Source organism: Ursus arctos, unplaced genomic scaffold, assembly GCF_023065955.2.
Source record: "Ursus arctos isolate Adak ecotype North America unplaced genomic scaffold, UrsArc2.0 scaffold_16, whole genome shotgun sequence".
Lineage (NCBI taxonomy): Eukaryota > Metazoa > Chordata > Mammalia > Carnivora > Ursidae > Ursus > Ursus arctos.
The window spans coordinates 55,464,414-55,484,794 of NW_026622830.1; the positions used below are offsets into that span (position 1 = coordinate 55,464,414).

Genomic DNA, 20,381 nt, shown 5'->3' on the forward strand with positions numbered 1-20,381 from the left:
GATGACAGCTTACAAAATAAATATGAAGCTGTTTTTATTTTTAACTTTCAGAAAGTATTAAGAGAAGCCCCTCGTTTACTTTACCTTTGTATAATTCTGCCCTGCTCCACCTCAGCCCTGGGTGGGATATTGCCTACTATAGCTGTAGGCGAAATAATTTCACCTAATTGTCGAGTGTCATCAGCAAGGAAATCCTGGAGTCATAGAACATGTTGAGAGTAAAATGTGACTGACAGGTGTATTCCCTCATTATAAAAAGGAAAAATAAGAACCAAAGTTGGTTAGTGGTTGGTTGTCCCCAGACCTGGGGATGGAAACATTTACCTGAATCCAACATGTGCTGGTGGCATTAGGGGGGCTGGACAATGCCATCTCCTCCCAGTACCATATTGCAAAGCAATTTTGTGCACCTTCTCCCATTCAATCCTCAGCACAGCCCGTGAAGCTGGGGTTCTCATCCCCATTTCATCTAGACTAAGAGAAGTTGTGTGGCTGGCCCAAGGTCATCCAGCTCACAAGAAGCAGGTCAAAAGGACGAATCAGAAGGACTTAGATCAGCAGAGCATAAGAAGTAAATAAATGACCTGGTTGGTCTCCTGGCAGCTGGAGATCAAGATAGACCAGTTCAAAAAGAGTGGGAAAGACTCATGAAGGAGAATGCAAAGGCTTGCCCGGGAACTAAAACTTACCAAGACTTTACTGCCTTTAGAACCAGAGGCTAATTTAGAGTTTATCCAGGCAAACTTCAGAGTCAGGTCACTTTTCCAAATCTCTAAAGTTAATTAATAGTCAAGCTAGGTAAGAAGTTCAGGTGTCTTGATTCCTGGGCCAATGTTCACCTTAACCACATTATTTGCTGGCTAGAAAGGTCAGTGGAAGCTCAATTTTTAGTAAAAGCTGGAAGGAGAGTGGGCTAATCTTTCACAATGGTCGTTCTCAACGAACCACAGTCCCAGTGTTTATACCCCTGTATTTTTCGTTTCCTCTTGAATCTGAGCTGATTCTGGAATCTTCTTTAACCAATCGAACATAGAGGAAGTGACAGGGTCCCAGTTTCCATTCTAAGCCTTAAAAACGCCTGCTGGCTTTCATTTTTGCACACTGGAAGAAGCCAGTCACCATGTAAGAAGTTTGACTATTTGGAGATTGCCACCCTTTGAGATGTCTAATCTAGCCACGTGGAGCAACCACCTAGAAAGGAACTGAAGCTCCTGGCTAACAGCCTCAGCTGAGCTTCAAGCCAATAGTTAACACCAACTTCCCAGCCCTGAGAGCGGGGCCATCTTGCAAGGACACCCTTGAGCCCTAGTCAAACCTATCAGCCATGTAGAGCAGAGAGGAACTGTCTTAGCCAAGCCTTACCCAAATTACAGGATTGTGAATGGTTAAACGGAAAGGTGTTGGAGTGTACCACTAAGTTTGGAGATGATTTGTCACATGCCAATAAGTAACTGAAACAGAGAAGGTGTGTGCTGGTGGCCCCAAGGATCTGGAACTAACAAATCCTGAAGACTTATCTCCTCAGCTGGACAAAGCCACACACTGCATCCACTGGCTTATCTCTAACATCCTTCGGTTCTAAAATTCTTTGAGCTTGTGACTCTCTGTGGCTCATCCCTGTGACTCTAAACAAGCCTTGTTTCTACATGATAAAGAGATTTTTGCCCCCCACCCCGAAGATGACTGGCCTGACAGGGATTGTTTTTCTCACCAAGGATTAGAAATGTAGGTGACAAGAAGGGGGGGAGAATGGTCTTCCAGAGGTCGAGGCAGACAGAAGAAGAAGCTCCAAGGGTTGGGGTGCTGGCAACAAGGAAAGAAAATTCCGAGTTTGTCTCCACAAAGGACATCGGGAGGTATTTACAGATTAATTAAGCGAATATCCATAGGAAAAGCACCAAGGAAGCCTGAGATACGCAAGTCAACAGAAATTGACTTGAGACATTAACTTTTGATTCATTCCATATTACAGGAAGCACTGTAAAATGTACTGGACTTGTAACTAGTTCCTTGCAGCTGGTGAGCAGGCAGGAGCATAGATGGAGCTCCAGAAGAGTCAGGAAGAGGGCATATCATTTATCTATATCACCACAGTGCTGCGTGGCAACCCACCACAGAACTTCAGTGGCCTACGACAATAAACATTTATTCAGCTCACAGGCCTATGGGGTTCATCCAATCTGGGTCAGGCTTAGCTGCTCTTGGCTGAGATCCCTTATCTTGGCTGATCTAGCGTGGCTGATCTAGGGTGGCCTTTCCTGGGACAACTGAGGTAACTCTGCTCTGGTCCATATTTTCCTCATCCTTTTCCTGGGACCAGGGACTAGCCTGGACATGTCCTTCTACTGGTGATGACACAGGGCAGAAGTGAGCAAAATCAATCGCACAAGCCGTTTTAAGCACTTTTAAGCCTGCCTGTCATGTTTGCCATTATCCTATTGGCCAAAGCAACTCACAAGGCTAAGCCAAGAGTGAGAGGAGGAGGGCAAAAGGAATAGATACAGAGAAGGGTTAAGAATTATGACCATTAATCAATCTACCATGGAAGTTATTTTGTAAATATCAACCTTCACAATGGAAAAGGGAGCCTTTTGAAGGAGCTCTCAGGTCTGAGGAGGCAGCATTATTAAGCCCTGGGTCACTGAAGCAGAGGAAGCCTGCCTCTTCAACAAGGAGTGACTGCTGCTAGGCATGATCCTCAGTCCTTTTGCAACGTGGTTGTGAGCACGCTATGACGGCGCACACGCAAGTTCTGTCTCTCCCCAACACCCGCTTTATTCAGTCATAAAGCAAGGTGACTATAATGATAAAGCGGGCTCAAGATTCCAAACTAATGACATTTCATGATGTGGAGAGGGCCACGCTGACACTTCTGGACAACCTGCGCCTCGTCTCCTCCTTCCACGCCCACAACCGCACGACCCCGCAGAATCTGGCCATGTGGTTCGGTCCTCTGCTGCTGCCTGCGCGCCAGGCGCCCGCCAGGCCCCGATCCCCAGCGCGGCCCGGGCCTCACCAACGCAGTGGACTTCAAGCGCCACATCCAGGTGCTGCACTACCTGCCGCAGGCCTGGCCAGATCCCCGCAGGCCCCCGGAGCCTCCGGACCTCGCCCCATGCCTGCGGCCCAAAAGGCAGGCGCCGCTGCACTTGCCGTTCGCCGCCCCGAAGTGGTGGGTCGGCCCCGCGGCCGGGGCGGCCCCGAGAGCCCCCGAACAACCGCTAAGTGGGTGACTAGAGCGCCTGGGGACTGGACATCCTGCCGCGCAGGCAGGACGTTCTGTCCAGGCCGGACTACGACCACGTGACCGGCAGCTACAGCGAGGGTGAGGACGAGGAGGTGGGCGAGCCAGCGGGCGCTGTGGACTTCGACGACGACTTCGAGGTGCCCTTCAACCCGCACCTGAACCTCAAAGACTTCGACACCCTCATCCTGGACCTGGAGCGAGAGCTCTCCAAGCAGATCAATGTGCCTCTGAGCCGGGTGGGGCGAGACCCCGGTCATGAAGGGCTGGGCTCCAGGCTGCTGAGGCCGAGCCCTGGCGACGGAGGGGACCAGAGCGGACCAGAGCGGTCGCCAAGGCCACCGTCCCGGTTGCTGGAGAGTTGCCTAGTGACCAGGCAGCCCATTGCTGAGAATCATTCCTCCTTTCCAGTGCTCAGTCGTGGGGCACTGGCTGCAAAGGCTAGGGACTGGGGACTTTTGGGACCAGCTGTTGGGGCCATCTTTTCTGAGTACCAAGGGCTTCTCCCCATGCAGCTAAAAGGCACTTCTCCCGCTTGCTGGGCTGGCCTCTCTTGCCCCCTCCTTCTTGGCCAGGGAAAAACCAGTTACTGTGAGCATCACCCCGGGATGGTGAGACACCGCCCCCCTTCCTGCCCCCTCCCCTGCCCCAGGCAGTCCTCTTGCTGCTGCCAACCAAATCAGTATTAGCTTTAAGCACAGCACTCTGCTTCTCCCTCCCCTGGAGGGTCCAAGAATATTTGAGGCAGGGTGGGGGAAAGCCCCTATCCTGGGCTCTGGCTGGATAAGGGCAGCCCAGGGCCTTTAGAAAAATGGCTGGTTTCCCCACCCTCTCTTCCAGGGAAAACCCCAATTGCCTCAAACCAGGAAATGGAGATAGCAGAGTCTGGCCCTTCCCCTCCCCAGTTCTTCCTCCACATCCCCGAAGAAACTGAGCACTTACAAGACCTCCCTTTCGGGGCCCCACCTGAAATGTCAGGCTGGGAGCACTTTTGGTATGGAACATATTTATTGCCTCCGTGTGTGTGTGTCTGTGTGAGGACTAGTGTGCATGAACAGGTCTGGAGCAGGCGTACGGGGCTCTTTCAGGGACCTCTGATGGGGAAAGAATTTGCAATGGCTAGGCACCCTGAAATCCCCAGTAATGGAGCCTCAGTGGGCCCCAGAGTTCCAGTGGGAGAGTAGGTCCCCTCCTGTCTCCCCCTTTTCCCTCACTTCCATCTTTGTGGACAATAAATCAGTACACACACACAAAAAGAATTATGACCATTAATCTACCATGGAAGTTATTTTGTAAATATCAACCTTGACAATGGAAAAGGGAGCCTTTTGAAGGAGCTCTCGGGTCTGATGAGGCAGCATTATTAAGCCCTGGGTCACTGAAGCAGAGGAAGCCTGCCTCTTCAACAAGGAGTGACTGCTGCTAGGCATGATCCTCAGTCCTTTTGCAACGTGGTTGTGAGCACGCTATGACGGCGCACACGCAAGTTCTGTCTCTCCCCAATGCCCGCTTCATTCCGTCATAAAGCAAGGTGACAATAATGATAAAGCGGGCTCAAGATTCCAAACTAATGACATTTCATTACATGTTAACTTGGCGTCTTACACGTCACACAAAGCAAAGCATAAGACAAGTTGCACAACAAACAAGACAGAACAGGGGAATTGGAAGTTAACGAACCAAACACGAAGTCAGTTCTGTGAGTTAAGGCCTCGGACTGGCGCGGGTCAGCTCTTGGCACGTGCTGCTTATTATGTTCAGGTAGTGGAAGATCTGTGATGTTCGGAGATCCATCAGGCGGAGCATTTGGGCGCAGCTGCCTTTGTGATGTGGTCAGATATGAAAGGGTCAGCATCTAGATAGTTTGCTGCAAAAATCCTCCGTTTTTAGGATTTAATGAGTCTTGGGCCTTTGCAGATGTCCTCTGGTTCTGCTGGGTGTCAGTTCTAGCTGTTGCCGGTTTTGGCAATATCTTGACAATATCTGGTCTTAGCTGCAATGCCCTTGGTTGCTGGCATCACTGCCTGAAATAAGGTATTGCTCAACATGAGTGACTCCATCTTGCTCTCCACAAACTTTAAAGGAATTCGTATTTCCACCTGGTTATTCTCATGACTACCCTTTGGTGACCACCCTTCAATGTCCCCTGCCTTTTTGAAAACACATAGAGACCACTGGACTTTGGAGTCTGGGGAAGGAGGCTGTCCTGAGGGGTAGGGAATAAAAGTGCTGATGGTGGTACTAGTGGCTTTTCCAAGTCTCTGTTACAAGACCCAGGTGTATTTTTAGGAAGGAATTGCTGGGATGAGAACAGTAGAATAGACTTAGCTATAGTACACTTTCCCTACTACAAAGTAAGAGGGACTTGGATGATTGATTAAAAGGCAAGTAAGATAGTAGGATATGGCCAGTGTTTATCTAGGACTTCCAAGGTGGAGGTGGGGAGACAGTGCACCTGTCGTAAGTCTAATGGTGACCAAGGGGAAAACTGTTGGAAGGTACAGCGTATCATTTAAGAACTACCAATTCCCAATGCTCTGACTGTGCCTGACTTTTTATAAAGTCTGTTATGAATTGGGTTGTTTGGTATGGGCTAGCTACTCAGAGCCTGAAAACCACAAGCAGACATGATAACACTGAGTTTCTGGACCTGAATAGCCAAACTCCAGAGACCAAACGTGGTGATCCCACTGATAAACTCAGATTTTAGCAGTCCTCCCCTGTGAACATTTCTTTAGCTATAAGAGCTACATTAGAGGAGTTCCTGATGAGAGAGTCCCCACCTTCTAGAAACCTTGACCCCTGGAAATGTGTCCAATATCCCCATGCAAAGGAATTTTTCCAATAAAAGTGTGGCATTCAATGCAATATTTGTAGGGTGTGTATGATTCTTGCTTTGGAAAGTGAACGCTTAGGAAACAGTAGCTTGTATTTAACTGGCTCTGGGAGACGAGAGGAGAAGTTGGAACTTGGTTGGAAAATACTGGCAAATATAAGACTTCCTCTGGTAATCTTCACTCAAGAGCGGAGCAGATGTTCTAGGTGCTCTACCCAACTGCCCCTGCACTTACCTCTACACCCGAAGGCCACTTCCTGTGAAACACTGTGACTCTCTGCCTGAAAGCCTTTTTTTCATCATGGGAGCATATTTCATCCATGCCATGGACATGCCAGAGAGCTGTTGCTTTCAGAAGCACCCGTGACATACCAACAGTTGATGGATAAAGATCCCAGTTCCCTCACCTTTGGAGTAGAATAACTCTGAAGAATGTACTGGTTCCCTGCTTGATAATGCACCCTATTGGGTTACCTAACCCGCCCTGTCTCACTTCCCCACTCCCCTGCCTATGTTTCCTGGGATACTCCCCCCACCCCGCCACCAAATCAACTACTTGCTCTCAGATCTGTGTTTCATCCCAAGCTAGCACACAGCCTCATAAGAGAACACAGTCAAAATAATGAGCTAAGGTTTTAGCAGAATAATACCTAGGGTTTGCACAGTTGATCTTTGCCAATGTTGAATTCAGCAAACTAGGAACTGTTATGAAAAGCTAAATGGAAGTGAATTAAGTTCATGAGATTCAAGCAAGACAAACCCTCGGGCTCCTAAGTAGGCGACAGGTAGACAGACAGGCAGTTGGAGGGAAGGATGGCTCCAGCCATCTATGGGACCTGTAAGTTGAGACCTTAGCCTGGGGGCCAGAGGCAGGCAAATTGCAAAGCTGAGGAAAGACAGTCCCTACTCTTTACCATGTAACGTGCCTGTCTGTGCCTCGCCCCAATGTATGTGTGTGTATATGTGTGCACACAGAGGATCTCTACGACATGTATATGTGAGTGGGCTTGTTGGGTGGAAGACACCAAATCCACAATGGTGGTCCCCTCTGGTGGTGGGCATAGTGACAGCAAGTTCCTTGGAAGGAACGCAATTGTTCAATGGGCATTTGTCTCATCATTGCTATGTCTTTGTGCGTCCAAAATACATTGTTCATATTTTAAAATATATGAATCTACTCTGGCTTTGAATCAGCCAAGAAACACCATTTTCTGTCTTCACTTTGTTGTCATGATGTGTTAAAATTTTCTCTCAAACACACTATCATTACTCTTGGATCCAAGAAACATGCACTAAAGAATCAGTCCCGTGCAAAGTCTGCAAAACAAAATTATTTAATCTGTGGCTGACAAAAGTTTTCTCTAGGTTTTTTCTCTGTCTCCCAACTTCTTAAAAGGTCCATTTCCAGAATATCAACTTAAGTAAACAGTCCTCACTTGTCGGGGAATTCCAGGATATGCTTCATGCACTGGGCACTGAAACCAAGCAGCTTTGTGAGAAAAGTGATCTAGGTCATTTCAGGCTTTCATCCTTTGTGATTTCAAGTCAATAAAAATAGTTGGCCAGGACGGTGACTCAGGATTTGGCTTGCTCTGTCTTACTTGATTAGAATAATAGCAGGTTGATTTGGCTTATTTCATTCCTTTTCACTTCTTTATTCTTGCTCAGAATTAGATAAAGTGGCTATTATTCCTCTCCCACCTCTAATCAGTTAACTCTGAGCAAAAAAATTATTTTTGCCAAATTGATGTGATCGCACACAAGGTTTCCAAATTAAATAACCCTGGCTTTTCCTCACTTCCTCACCAAAAATTCCATCCATGAAGGTATATTTCAAAAATAGAAAGTGAGCACAATGACCATGTGAGTTTCCGTTAGGAGGAATCGGGGCTATGATTCAGCTGTTTGGCGGACACTGATTACCTAATCAAGGCAACGCCTGCTGCTGTTTAGAGGTGATACCCTGAAGAATGAAATCTTCCCCTTTCTGAGTGTCCCCTCAGTTCAGAGATTTCAAAGTATTTTTAAAATATTAATGAGATTTGAAGGCATGTCTATACTAGCAGATATCAGGCCGTCAATAGTTTATCTTACTCACCCAAAAGAAATAATACTTTAAAAATACAAATAGCTCAGATTCATTAAGCACATAATATGTATGAAGCACTAAGTGTGTGTGTGTATGTGTGTGTATGTGTGTGTGCTTTCATTATCTCGTTTAATCCACACAGTATTGTTAGGAGGTAGAGATTACTAGTATCCCTATTGTACAGATGAGGGGGCTGAGGTAAGTAACTTGCCTAAAGTTGCACAGCTACTAAGTATTAGACTGGTTTTTGACCCCAACCGGTCTGGTTCTTCACTTTACCTTTTTGATTCCTTTGCCATTCTGAGGCTCAGAGTGGGCAGGTAACTTGCAAATGGTCACACAGCTATGGAATGGTAGAGCCAAGGTTTTTAACTCAGATCATTTTGTGAAGCCAGAGACGTTAATGATTGCTTTTCTCGGGGGAAACAGAAGTCCTTAATCAAGGTCCTTCTGTAGATTATGGGCAGTGCATGCAAGAATCCCATTTCTCCTAGTTACCAAGCTTCTTCTGAAGTGTTAGCTAACAGTTGCAAATGACTTATGGGGCAAGGATTTTATATATTTAAAGGCTCTGCCTCTGACGCAGACGCAGGGACCATCTGAAGATCAAGTAAGTTAGAAAAAGGAGGTAAGATATGTCCTTTCGCGCCCAAAGAAAAAGACAAAATTATCAGTTGTCCTTGTGTGGCTTGGAATTAGAAATGATACAGACTTTTTTCTTTTTTTTTTTTTAAGATTTATTTATTTATTTATTAGACAGAGAGACAGCCAGCGAGAGAGGGAACACAAGCAGGGGAGTGGGAGAGGAAGAAGCAGGCTCCTAGTGGAGGAGCCTGATGTGGGGCTCGATCTTGAAACGACAGGATCACGCCCTGAGCTGAAGGCAAACGCTTAACAACTGCGCCACCCAGGCACCCCTGATCCAGACTTTTCTACTTTAGAGCAAAGAGACAAGAAAAGCTAAGTGAGAAGCCACTGGAACAGACGCTGTAAATAAAATGCTTTAAGAACCTAGGTTCCAATGGTACTTTTTCTCTAGCAAAATCACCAGTCTCTTAACATGACCAAGTGTGATTCATAGCAGTGAAGGCATCCTGGGTGAAATCCCAGCATGGGGCAACAGACAGGAGATGGGCCAGTGGGGAGGTGTCAAGGCAACACGGTTTAGGGTGGACTTACCCTCTTTTGGGGCCTTGTAAGCGCCAACCTGCACAGGACCGAAATTGCATCATTTTTCCAAGTCAGACTCTTGAGTGCAGGTAAAGGGCAGTTTCCCTGAAGCACTCAGCCTGAGGTCACCAGGAGTAGACAGAGCAGAGGTGGAGAGAGAGCCGAGCCAGGTCTGGAGAGTGCTCTGTGGGGGTGTTAACACAAAGGCACTGCCAGCATCTTGGGTTCATCCCAAATGGGCCTGTGAAGAAGAGGCCAGGGGAGCGGGGGAGAGAGGGCGCTGGAGACAGGAAAGGGTCCACGGCCCACCAGGTAGGCTGCATCTCCGGGGATGCTTCCTTCTGCTCATGAGGAGCTTCTGGGTAGTAAACGCCATAGATGCCTGTAGAGTCCTGCATGTTTGTCATACCCTAACCCCTCAGAGGCTTTTCGCTGCACTCTCTCCCTCATCTGCCCCACTTAGTCCATACTGGTTTTCTTTCCCTAGAATGTTCCCACCTCATGGTTTTACCCTTGCTGTCATCTTGGGAGAAAGGCAGTCCTTGCTCTGCACACAGCTGCCTTCTGCTGTCCCACCTCCTCTTTAGCATCACCACCTTGGGGGGCCTTCCCAGGTCCCCCAAACTAAAGGAGTGCCTGGCCCTCCTGCACACCAGAATGGTCTTGTTCAAGTGCAAGCATGTGCAGACAGCTCTCCATAACAAAAGCACCTCTGGTAGCGTGAGTTCCGCGGTGGCCAGGGTGTCGTTTTATTTACTGCTGTCAAGAGTGGCTGGAGTATAACGGACACTAGCAGATGTGTGTTGGACGAACTCCATCTGCCTGTTTCAGGCAGACAAGACTGTCCTCTTTATGGTTTGTCGTGCTCTTCTGTGGTATATTTATCGTGTCCACGCTCTCTAATGAGCATCTATTTGAGAAACCAGATCTTGACATGTGGGTCTTCCTGTCTGTGATATTATGGGAGTCACGCTGGGCCCCTGAGTTTTGTGTGCCGTGAATATGAAAAAAACATCTGATCTCTGAAAGAACGCAGATTGCAACAGTAAAAAGGATGGATAAATTGCCCATTGATACCACGGAGCACTACTCAGCAATAAAGAGGAAAGAACTTCTGGTTCATGCAAGGACATGGGTGAACCTCAGAAACCTTCTGTTGAGTGAAAGCAGCCAGACACAAAAGAATACATATTCTACGATTCCATTTATACAAAGTTCTAGAACAGGGAAAACCGATTTCTAGTTACAGAAATCACAACTTGGTTCTGCATGTAGGGCGTGAAGATTGTCTCGAAAAGTGTGAGACCTCTCCCAGGTGAAATGGAAAGATTCTGCATTGTTCTGAGCAGTTGTTACACAGGTGCACACATGTGTCACAGATCCTTGACCTGGATATAAGAATTGTGCATTTTGTTGTATGGAAAACAAAAAGTTATTTTATCTTATTTTTTTTTAAAACAATTAACCAACTTAAGAGTCCATCATTAGTTTCAGATGTATTGTTCAATATGTTATTTTTAAAAATCCCACTTTCAACAACCCCAAGGTAAAACAATGAGATAAAACTGGTATTGAATTGTAAGGAAGATTGAAACTCGCCAGAAGTATATTTGGAGTACAACAGCAGAACAGCATCAGAGAAGACTTTTTCCAATGTAACTCTGAAGAAGCCAAATCAAGCTAGTGGAAGAAAGAAAAGGGAATTTTTTATGTCATGCAACCAGGACGTCCAGCTGTGGAGTTGGCTTCAGGGATCAAGGCTGACATGCATCCAGGCCTCCCTGGCACTCAGTTGCATTCTGCTTTCTCTCTCTGTTTTTGTTTTGTGTTTTGTGTTTTTTGCTTTGTTTTGCAGGCTGAGCCATCATGACAACTACAGGGAATGTCCACAGAGGAAACAAAAACATCCCACAAAAGCCACTACAGTATTAGAACAAAATGATGGAGGAAGGCCAGCTCCTCATGAACTACTTAAATGTCACCATTAATTTACTGATATCAATGAACTACTTTCAATTTGGTGAGCTGGGGAATCTTTTTGTGTGAGGAACATTTTAAATTTTACGTTCATGCTGAACACCTAAAACCCACCACAGCTGAGTAGCAACCATGAGACCACCATGCCTGATGCTTCCTCTTCTGCACAAATAGATCATCGCTTCATTCAAGAGGGCAAACATTCCTGTATTAGACTATCGCCTGATAAAAAGGGGCTTCCTCTAGTCCCCAACCTTCCAGAATTATCACTAAGCCAGGACACGTGGAAAGCTTCCGTGCTTGAGTTTTCCCACACCCACAGAAAACTCCCAGACTAGAGCATTAGGTGGTCTCTACTTACCCCAAGGGACAAACAAGCCTTTCCACGATCCCACGATAGTTTTGAAGGAACACTTAAGCTTTCCGAAGGCTTTTTGGTCAGTCGTTTTCCAAAACATGAATCTACAGTTCTGAGGAAACAAAGAGCATGTGTGGGCCCTTCTGTTTCCAGTTTTGGACAAAGTACAACATTAGTTATCAGTTTAAAAAAGAAAAATTCTAGTGTTCTTTACCTAACGTACTTAGTGAAATAGTTGTTAATGTAATTTCCTTGTAAAAGTAGGCCATTTCTATCAGAATAAGTTCTGGAGCTGGTAAGGAATCAAATGCAAACATTGGAGTCATTTTTACAAACCAGAAATACACGTGGGCAAGTTTCATAAAAGCCCAGGAAATAAGTTTAAAGTCTAATGATAGGAAAGAGAAATACCTGCAATTAATCCAATAGACCAAATGTTTCTATTTCTAGTGTCTATGGATCTCATACTATTGATTAGAAAATCACACAAATTCCAATATAAAAGTGAACTAAAGGTATAAATAAAATAATTCACAGAAGAAATACAAAAAAAACTATCAATCTCACTACCAAGCAAAGAACTACAAATTGAACAAAATTGGGATGCCGTTTTTCTCCTAAGTCAGCAAAGTGGTTTTTAAATGAACAGTGTAATGAGCACATTGAAACATCACTGGTCAGAGCATAAATTCAGACAGTTCAATAAGCAACTTGGACTTAAATAAGTCTATATTCTTTAGCCTTATAATTTCCCATATAGGAACCAACCTAGAGAAATAGGAGGAAAATTTAAATATGCACATAGGTACCCATCACAGCACCTTCTATGTACAGATATCACAGCACTGTTCAATAATATTAAAAACTATAATTAGAGGAGGAATTAAGATGGCGGAGGAGTAGGGAACCCATTTTTCAGCCGGTCCCCTGAGTCGAGTTGGATAGGTACCAGACCAGCCTGAACATCCACGGAATCAGCCTGAGACCCAGGAAGATACATCTGGATCTCTACAAATGAACATCTCCAGGGCTGAGTATTGAAGTACGAAGTGGGGAGCCGTGAAACCATGCACAGATAAACGCAAGGGGGAGGGAGCTGCCGCGTTTGGGCGCCAGGAAGCGGTAGCCACCTGCACAGGGGAGCGGGCGGACTCGCGGACCAGCACCCGCGAGAGAGCAGACTGAGACCCTGAGCCGGGAACACGCGCCACCAGACTGAAACTGAACTCTGGTGTGCTCACTGGAACCAGACTGAGACCGGGAGCTCCGGGAGCGCGGGGGGCGGGGGGGGGGGGGCGCTGGTGGCTGGCGGTGTTAGAAACACAAAGGACAGAGATGCCCCGGCCCTGGAAGTGAGGGCTGGGACGCTGGGTGTGGGGCGCACATCCCTGGACGCTGTAGGGTTGAGCAGCACCAACAGAAACAGAGTTAAAGTGGCAAGAACATCAGTGAAGAACGGTCCACGATCCCTCTGTTCTGAGACAGAGGCTGAGATTCGGCCACTGCTGCTCTGACTCTCAGAAGAGGCACAGCAAACTGCCAGGGAAAGCCTCCAGAGAACAAAAGCCTGGAAATACCAGCTCACAGTGTGCCCATCCCCATCCCCCCTCACAGGGGACACGGAGACTCTACCCAAACAGGGTTGCCTGAGTATCAGCGCAGCTGGCCCCTCCCCCAGAAGGCAGGCTGAAAAATCAAGAAGCCCACGTCCCTAAGATCCCTATAAAACAAGGGCAAACGGCCTGGGTCCCGGTCAGTAATTTGGGGTCTGACCAACCCCGCAACCTCTCCTCATCAGAATGACGAGAAGGAGAAATCCCCCCCCACAAAAGAAAAGACAATGAGTCTGTGGCCTCTGCCACAGAACTAATGGATATGGATATAACCAAATTATCAGAACTGGAATTCAGAGGAACAATGGTCAAGATGATGTGTAGACTTGAAGAAAGTATTAACAAAAATGTTAATGAGAATATAGAATCTCTAAGGGTGGAAATGAGAGCGAATCTGACAGAAATTAAAACTTCTATGAGCTAAATGCAGTCAAAACTAGGGGCTCTGACGACCAGGGTGAATGAGGCAGAAGAACGTTATCAGCGAATTGGAGGATGGGTTAGTAGAAGAAAAAGTGAAAACAGAATCTGGACTCAAAAAAATCCACGCTCAGGAATGTAAGTTACGGGAGATTACTTACTCGAAACGTTCCAATGTCAGAATCATCGGCATCCCCGAGGGGGTGGAGAAAAGCAAAAATTGTAGCTGAAAACTTCCCTAATCTAGCAAGGAAAACAAACATTTGTGTCCAAGAGGCAGAGAGAACCCATCCCAAGCTCAACCATGACAAACCTAAACCACGTCACATCATAGTGCATTTCGCAAATATTAGATCCAAGGATACAGTATTCAAAGCGGCCAGGGCAAAGAAATTTCTCACATACCAAGGCAAAGGTATCAGAATTACGTCAGACCTGTCTACACAGACCTGGAATGAGAGAAAGGGTTGGGGGGGGCATTTTTAAAGCTCTTTCAGAGAAAAACATGCAGCCAAGGATCCTTTATCCAGCAAGGCTGTCATTCAGAATTGATGGAGAAATAAAGACCTTCCAGAATCGCCAGTCATTGACCAATTTCGTAACCGTGAAACTAGCCCTACACGAGATCCTAAGGGGGGTTCTATAAAGGTAAAAAGGCCCCAAGAGTGATACAGAACAGAAAGTCACAACCGATAGAAACAAAGACTTTACTGGCAACATGGCATCACTAAAATCATATCTCTCAATAATCAGGCTCAATGTAAATGGCCTAAATGCTCCCATAAGACGCCACAGGGTTGCAGATTGGATAAAAAGACATGACCCATCCATTTGCTGTCTAAAAGAGACTCATTTTGAACCTAAAGATACATTCAGACTGAAAGTAAAGGGATGGAATACCATCTTTCATGCCAATGGACCTCAAAAGAAAGCTGGGGTAGCAATTCTCATATCAGACAGATAGAATTTTAAACTAAAGACTATAGTTAGAGACACAGAAGGGCACTATATTATTCTTAAAGGATGTATGCAACAAGTGGATATGACAATTATAAATATATATGCCCCCAACAGGGGAGCAGCAAGATACACAAGCCAACTCTTAACCACAATAAAGAGACATATAGATAAAAATACACTAATAGTAGGAGACCTCAACACTCCACTATCAGCAATAGACAGATCACCTAAGCAAGAAATCAGGAAAGAAACAAGAGCTTTGAATGCCATACTCAACGATTTGGACATCATAGATATATATATAGAACACTACACCCCAGAACCAAAGAATACTCATTCTATTCTAATGCCCATGGAACATTCTCAAGAACAGACCATGTTCTGGGACACAAAACAGGTCTCAACCGATACCAAAAGACTGAAATTATTCCCTGCATATTCTCAGACCACAACGTTTTGAAATTGGAACTCAACCGCAAAGAAAAATTTGGAAGAAACTCAAACACTTGGAGACTAAGAACCATCCTGCTCAGGAATGATTCGATAAACCAGGAAATCAAAAATCAATTTAAACAATTTATGGAGACCAACGAGAATGAAAACACAACGGTCCAAAACCTATGGGACACTGCAAAGGCAGTCCTAAGGGGGAAATACATAGCCATCCAAGCCTCACTCAGAAGAATAGAAAAATCTAAAATGCAGTTTTTATATTCTCACCTCAAGAAACTGGAACAGCAACAGAGGGACAGGCCTAATCCATGCACGAGGAAGCAGCTGACCAAGATTAGAGCAGAAATCAATGAATTAGAAACCAGGAGTACAGTAGAGCAGATCAACAGAACTAGAAGCTGGTTCTTTGAGAGAATCAATAAAATTGACAGACCACTGGCAAGACTTATCCAAAAGAATAGAGAAAGGACCCAAATGAATAAAATTATGAATGAAAAAGGAGAGGTCACAACCAACAACAATGAAATTGGAAGGATTATTAGAAACTTTTATCAACAGCTTTATGCCAATAAATTAAGCAATCTGGAAGAGATGGAGGCCTTCCTGGAAACCTATTAACTACCAAGATTGAAACAGGAAGAAATTGATTTTTTAAACAGGCCAATTAATTATGAAGAGATTGAATCAGTGATAAACAACCTTCCAAATAACAAAACTCCAGGCCCGGACGGTTTTCCTGGGGAATTCTACCAAACATTCAAAGAAGAAAGAATACCTATTCTCCTAAAGCTATTTCAAAAAAATAGAAACAGAAGGAAAGCTACCAAACTCATTCTATGAGGCCAATATTACCTTGATCCCCAAACCAGGCAAAGACCCCCTCAAAACGGAGAATGACAGACCGATTTCCCTAATGAATATGGACGCCAAAATCCTCAACAAGATCCTGGCTAATAGAATCCAACAGTACATTAAAAGGATTATCCATCATGACCAAGTGGGATTCATACCTGGGGTGCAAGCGTGGTTCAACATTCGCAAATCAATCAACATGATACATCAAATCAACAAGAAAAGACTCAGGAAGCATATGATCCTTTCAATTGATGCAGAAAAAGCATTTGACAAAATACAGCATCCTTTCCTGATTAAAACCCTTCAGAGTGTAGGGATAGAGGGTACATTCCTCAATCTCATAAAACCATCTATGAAAAGCCTACAGCAAATATCATTCTCAATGGGGAAAAGCTGGAAGCCTTTCCCATAAGATCAGGAACACGACAAGGATGCCCACTCTCGCCACTATTATTCAACATAGTACTAGAAGTCCTTGCAACAGCAATCAGACAACAAAAAGGGATGAAAGGTATCCAAATTGGCAAAGAAGAAGTCAAACTGTCTCTCTTCGCAGATGACATGATACTCTATATGGAAAACCCAAAAGAATCCACCCCCAAACTTCTAGAAGTTATAGAGCAATTCAGTAATGTGGTGGGATACAAAATCAATGCTCAGAAATCAGTTGCATTTCTATACATGAACAATGAGACTGAAGAAAGTGAACTGAGGGAATCCATCCCATTTACAATAGCACCAAAAACCATACGTTACCTTGGAATTAACTTAACCAGAGACATAAAGGATCTATATTCTAGAAACTATAAATCACTCTTGAAAGACATTGAAGAAGATATAAAAAGATGGAAAAATATTCCATGCTCATGGATCGGAAGAATTAACATAGTTAAAATGTCCATGCTACCCAGAGCAATCTACACTTTCAATGCTATCCCGATCAAAATACCGAGGACATTTTTCAAAGAACTGAAACAAATAGTCCTTAAATTTGTATCAAGCAGAAAAGGCCTCGAATCACCAAGGAACCGTTGAAAAGGAAAAACAAAGCTGGGGGCATCACAATGCTGGATTTCGAGCTGTACTACAAAGCTGTGATCACAAAGACAGCATGGTACCGTCACAAAAACAGACACATAGACCAATGGAACAGAATAGAGAACCCAGAAATGGACCCTTGGCTCTTTGGGCAACTAATCTTTGATAAAGCAGGAAAAAACATCCGGTGGGAAAAAGACAGTCTCTTCAATAAAAGGTGCTGGGAAAATTGGACATCTACATGCAAAAGAATGAAACTTAATCACTCTCTCACACCACACACAAAAATAAACTCCAAATGGATGAAAGACCTTGATGTGAGACAGGAATCCACCAAAATCCTAGAGGAGAACATAGGCAGCAACCTCTAGGACATCGGCCAAAGCAATCTTTTTCATGACACATCTCCAAATGCAAGAGAAACAAAAGAAAAAATGAACTTGTGGGACTTTATCAAGATAAAAACTTCTGCACAGCCAAGGAAACAGTCAAAAAAACTAAGAGGCAGCCCACGGAACAGGACAATATATTTGCAAATGATGCTAGAGATCAAAGACTGGTATCCAATATCTACAAAAACTTCTCAAACTCAATATGCGAGAATCAAATAAACAAATCATAAAATAGGCAGAAGATATGAACAGACATTTTCCAATGAAGACATACAAATGGCTAACAGACACATAAAAAAATGTTCAAAATCATTAGCCATCAGGGAAATTCAAATCAAAACCACACTGAGATACCACCTTACGCCAGTTAGAATGGCAAAAATTGACAAGGCAAGAGACAACAATTGTTGGAGAGGATGTGGAGAAAGGGGATCCCTCCTACATTGTTGGTGGGAATGCAAGTTGGTACAGCCACTCTGGAAAACAGTGTGGAGGTCCCTTAAAAAGTTAAAAATTGAGCTACCCTATGACCCAGCCATTGCACTACTGGGTATTTACTCCAAAGATACAGACGTAGTGAAGAGAAGGGCCATATGCACCCCAATGTTCATAGCAGCATTGTCCACAATAGCTGAATCGTGGAAGGAGCCGAGATGCCCTTCAACAGTTGACTGGATTAAGAAGCTGTGATCCATATATACAATGGAATATTACTCAGCTATCAGAAAGAACGAATTCTCAACATTTGCTGCAACATGGACGGCACTGGAGGAGATAATGCTAAGTGAAATAAGTCAAGCAGAAAAAGACAATTATCATATGATTTCTCTCATCTATGGAACATAAGAACTAGGAAGATCGGTAGGGGAAGAAAGGGATAAAGAAGGGGGGTAATCAGAAGGGGTAATGAAGCATGAGAGACTATGGACTCTGAGAAACAAACTGAGGGCCTCAGAGGGGAGGGGGTTGGGGGAATGGGATAGACCGGTGATGGGTAGTAAGGAGGGCACGTATTGCATGGTGCACTGGGTGTTATACGCAACTAGTGAATCACTGAACTTTACATCAGAAACCAGGGATGTACTGTATGGTGACTAACATAATAAAAAAAAAAAGAAAGAAAATTCTTTATTAAAATAAATAAATAGATAGATAGATAAATAAGTAAATGAAAGGGAGAAAAAGGAAAAAAGGTAAGCACACAAAATGAGGGAACAGGACAGGGATAACAGCCCCAGATACAGAGGAAAAAGCTGGATGAAACAGATGATTTTCTATGAATGTATAAATCACCAAAACTAAACCAGAAAGAGATAGAAAATCTAAAAAAGCACCAAGCTTTTTTTTTTTTTTAAGATTTTATTTATTAATTTGACATAGAGAGACAGCCAGTGAGAGAGGGAACACAAGCAGGGGGAGTAGGAGAGGAAGAAGCAGGCTCCTAGAAGAGGAGCCTGATGTGGGGCTTGAGCCCAGAACGCTGGGATCACGCCCTGAGCCGAAGGCAGAGGCTTAACTACTGAGCCACCCAGGCGCCCCAAAAGCACCAAGCTTAGGTAGTTTTACTGGGGAATTGCACCAAAGTTAAAGAAACAGATCATTTCAAGAGTATTTAAACTGGCTAAAGCAGAGAAAGCTTCTAATAAAGCTAAGGAAAGCACTAAAACAACTTGATAAAGATTACATTAAAAACAAAATTACAAACTGGTTTCAAAAATCACAATGTAAAATGACTCAGTAAAATATTACTAGAATCTGGCTACACACTAACAGAGTTTTCACTGATGATTCAATAATAGGACGATGATTCAATAACATAAAATCTGTTACTATTATTCATATGAACAGGTCAAGGAAGAACATCTGTATAATTTCACAGATGCTAAAACAGTATTTAATAAAATCAACAACCATTTTTGATTAAAAAACAAATAGCAACAACACAGCCCTTAGTAAAATAACTAGTGTGGCAGAAACACTAAAAGCATTCTCAGTGAAGTAAGGAACAAGACAACGTACCCACTATCATTCTTACTTAGTATTTGATCTTGTCCTGGAAATACAAAGCAACCAAAAAAGAGAAACAAGAGACATAAAAAGTAAAAAACATGGAATGAAATTCTTATTATTTGTGACTGATATGATATTATACCTCAAAATCCAAGAGAACCAACTGCAAAAACTACTAAAAACAATATGATGACATAAGTTACTGCTTGAAAAATCAGTAAGTACAGGGGCACCTGGGTGGCTCAGTCGGCTAAGCATCTGCCTTGGGCTTAGGTCATGATCCCAGGATCCTAGGATCAAGCCCCACATTGCATGGGGCTCCCTGCTCAGCAGGAAGCCTGCTTCTTCCTCCCCCTCTGCCTACCACTCCCCCTACTTGTCTCCTCTCTAATAAATAAATAAAATAAAATAAAAATTAGTAAAGTACAATAATAAAAATATGTAATATAAGAAAGGGACCTATTTTCAACAACAAAAAAGATCAACTAGAAATAAATTTAAGAAATGTACAGGATTTTTACACAAACCTTTTAAAGACATTTCTGAGACAACTGGAGAAATGTGTATTTAGATTGGATATTAGATTAAATTAGTAATAGGCAATAAATTGTTAATTTTGATAAATATAAAAAAGTTTTGATAAATATAGCAGCGAGGTTATATATATTTCAAAAGTCTCGATTTGTTCCAGTTCCCAAGTTATACTCTGAAGTAGTTACGAATAAAATCATTTGTTTTAAAACATTCTAGTCCCCCACCCTACAAAGAAATGGAGGGAAGAGGGACAAATGATTCAAGATTGGCAACACATGGCAAACTGTTTAAAAAGACGTGATGGATACATCCAGGTTCATTATATTCTCTTCCCTACTTTTGTGTATTTGAAAATGTGCACAATAGGACCCAAACAAAGGCAGGTACTGAGAGACTCAAAGGTACACAACAGGCTTATAAAAACACACAAAA

At 43.9% G+C, this 20,381-nt stretch overlaps 1 long non-coding RNA gene across 16 annotated transcripts in view; it reads right to left on the bottom strand.

The window, feature by feature from the left end:
• LOC125281962 (uncharacterized) overlaps positions 1-20,381 on the bottom strand; it is a 96,678-nt gene that overhangs the window by 57,073 nt on the left and 19,224 nt on the right. For 10 of the 16 annotated variants that reach the window (XR_008959556.1, XR_008959565.1, XR_008959557.1 and 7 more), the window contains 2 exons: positions 11,678-11,786; positions 9,349-9,580 (listed from right to left, as the gene is read on the bottom strand). This is a non-coding gene — a long non-coding RNA (uncharacterized LOC125281962). Of the gene's footprint in view, positions 1-5,274; positions 11,020-11,677; positions 11,787-20,381 lie in introns of those variants that run through there. The other 6 variants (XR_008959553.1, XR_008959552.1, XR_008959567.1 and 3 more) reach the window with 4 other exon arrangements.